This window comes from Syngnathus acus, chromosome 22, assembly GCF_901709675.1.
Source record: "Syngnathus acus chromosome 22, fSynAcu1.2, whole genome shotgun sequence".
Classification (NCBI taxonomy): domain Eukaryota; kingdom Metazoa; phylum Chordata; class Actinopteri; order Syngnathiformes; family Syngnathidae; genus Syngnathus; species Syngnathus acus.
The window spans coordinates 2,084,227-2,087,642 of record NC_051106.1 but is presented as its reverse complement, the minus strand read 5'-3'; positions in this window follow the sequence as shown (position 1 = coordinate 2,087,642).

Genomic DNA, 3,416 nt, shown 5'->3' with positions numbered 1-3,416 from the left:
TCCTGGGGGCCCTTTTCCCTGCTTCTTTGGTTGCCTGGCATGACCTTCTGTGTGGGTTTCGGCGTTGGCTTCCAATCAGCATTGCTCAACTCCCAAGGGTCCGAGGTCAGATTGCAAAGATCACTTTTTATTTAGTCAATCATAAATCTGAGCCGGATGTTTACAAGTATTTGTTAGGAATTACTGATTCATGTATGTCTTAAAAACGTCCTAAGTTTGGCTTGCTGATTTAAAAAAAAAAAAAAGAAAACGTCTTTGTGGTTTCCTTTATGGGCTCTAAGGACAGTGACTGACGTGAATAGCAAACAATGATAAAAAATGGACGCCCCCAGACTTCCATTAAATCATCAATCAGCCTTACAATATTACAGAGAAGCATATTTGCAGATGGGCGGGGCTTGATTAGTCCAGAATCTGCTCCCACCTCTGCTTGAAATGAGCTTTAAGGGCAGCAGTGGCCATCATGTGCTCCCTTCCTTCGCGTGGACATTTTTGCAAGCAGGACGTGAGCTCATTTCCTGTCTTATCTCGTGCATGTTAGAAGAGGAAGCTCGATTTTTACTTTCCCTGAGACCCGCGTTCTTGCGGGTATTTTCACTTTTCCGACTGCTTTTAGTTCAAAGAGCACTTTTTTTGCACTCGGTGAAGGCGTTGCACCGAGCAGCCGCAGCGGGCCGCTTTTCGCGTGTTCACCGCCGACTGTATGGAACATGCAGAGGAGGCGAGGAATGTGCCGCACTTCATGCTTTCACCCCCTCCACACACAATAAGTTCCCCTTCCACTTGGAAAAAAATAATCCCCCTTTGTAGTTTTGTTTACTTTTTAAAGCTTCAACTTCATTCAAAAAGTACTCAACTCTTGCGTCGTCACGATACCAAGTAGCAATACAACTCGTACTTTTGTAACCGAAAAAAACAACAACAACAACACCAATGCCCCTCAAACCCTTTGCAAACGACTGCTCATGGACAGGAAGGGGAGGGGCTTGATTTAAAATAAAAAATGGCGAGAGTCATGTTTTTTTTTTTGACGTCTTCCCATGTCCTGATTGGGACATGGACACGGTCCCGCTCCGACATCTCAAAACATCTGGAACCGGGCGTCGGCAGTGTCAGGGGGGCCTTCGCTTCTTCCCAAAACGCTCTCGTATCTTTTTGTATAATCCCCCCCGAATCCCTGACGGATGTGAGAAAAAAGGGGACGAGATTAAATCTCGCTGGGTGATGCAAGGTGTGTTTTTCTTTTCTTTTTCTGTTCTCTTGTAAAAAGACAGATGTTGTTGTAACATTGCGACTTGTTGTGCGAGATCCAAGCGCCTCTTCCGAGCGTGACTCATCCATCCAGCTTGTTTACTGCATAACACTAATAACCAAACGACCGGCTCCAAATCAACTATTTGAACGCAAATTGGACTCCAATCTCCACCGGGTGGATAAAAATGTCCTGGAATAATTTCAACAACATCAAAGAACTAATGGAAAATTTCTTGTTACGATTACAGGACAAAGATGACTTTGGAAATATAAATGCTTGGTGGACTGGATTACAAAAAATAAAAACATTTTACGATCTAATACTTAGCAGGATCAATCCAATTAATAAAGTAATTCTTTTAAATCGTATTATTTAGGAGTACCGATACTTTGACCGATACCGTTTTTGAGAAACTGGTGCTCGTAGAGGCTGCCGATACCAGCCGCCGATAGTTAAGGCCTTTGCCTTAAATCAGACATGGAGTGCTCCTCAGCAGTAGTTGGCGCTATTTTGGGGCACATCGATCAATCATGCCATCGTGCGCTTCCCAATTCCATCTTGGTTCCGCCGTGGCTAAAAGACACTGGAACCTGAAGCGGTGCACGTATAGAGGGGAATGGAGAAACAGGATCCTTCCACGGGGGAATAGCCCAAAATAAACCCCGTCTGTTCTCTCTCGTTCTCTTGTGTAAATAAGATAGCGCAGCGGGCCCAGCGCGCCGCGGGAATCGGCCAATCGGCTCGTGTAAACATCAGCCATTGACTTTTGGCAGGCCGGCGGGCCGCTCGGCTCTCCGGAGGCCGTCTTGTGCACTGGAATTCATAAATAAATCACTTTTTTTTTTCTTTCTGGGAGGATTATGTGTCCGCAAATCTCTCGTCCTGCCGGCCATCTCCCCTGAAAAACAAACAGGCCAAATAGCCTCCAAGCGCCGCCGTACAGGAAATGAGCCCCGCTCGCAGGGTTGGAGCTGAGTCGCTGTTTTACGACGCCACCTTGCCATCATAGCCAATGAGCGGTAATCATGGCACACAATAATTAATCGTCTGACAATCGAAAAACGGCCCCTCAAACATCATCATCGTCCAAATGACCAATTAGTTTGCCGGTTGCATTTATTTATTTATTTATTTATCTCTGTTTAAGTTGACTTTTGGTCTTGCGTGTGATGTCGTGCTTTTGTTTTGGTTTTGCGTCACACGCCCTTTAATTTCTCCTTTGCACCAAATAACTCACAGCCGTGAAGGGTTTAGCGCTGAGGAAGGTGATTCACAACCGGGTGACTCACTCAGCACCTCCAAATGTCCAAAGAAGTCTTGAACAAAATATTCTAAACACACTCCAACTTTTATGTTTTGAGTGGAAGTCAGACATGGATAGTTTTTTTTTTCATGAATGACTTCACAAATGCATTGCATGTTGACAAAAAAAAGTCACCAAAAAAAAGTCACCACCCCTCACCCCTTTTTCCTCCTCCGCTTCTTTAGGTCTCTTTCGGGAAACGTAGTCGATGATTCACGATTTAAAAAAAAAAGCACACACACGTACACACAAGCTTATGACACACGCTTGATCTTGGCCTCCTCTGGTTTTGATTTGTAGCCATTCAGGAGCCCCACCCCCCCTTTAAGCCCACCCTCAATGGCTTCCAGCTGGATGTTCTCCTGGGTGAGGAGGAAGAGGAGGAGGAGGAGGAAGGCTCGGCTGGCAGCAAGCCTCGACTTGCTCAATACCGCCCCTCCCCTCCCTGTCTTTATTTATTTAATTGGTGGAAAAAGCCATAAAGTTGAACTGTTTAATTTGTGGCTGATGTCCAGTGTCTTTAATGACCACGCAAGGTTAGGAGGTGAGGAACGCAAGCGCTCCCAAAAGACGCTTGGGAAGCCAAATGTCGTCCTAAAATACCCTCTCACGTTTCCTCCGCAGATATTTCCTCCTTGCAGATGCCAAAACAGCCCTTTTGAAATCAGCCTCCAACAGATCAAGGTCAATATGCAGCGCTTTCTTTTTATAAATCTTTGTTTACATTTTCAAATGATCACTCGGACAACATTTAATCTCGGCCTTTCCCGTTATCTCTCTGAGCGCAGCACTTTTTGCGCTTGTGGCGAGCGGCTAACTCGAAATGCTTCGCAAAATCTTTCTTTTCAGGGTAACACT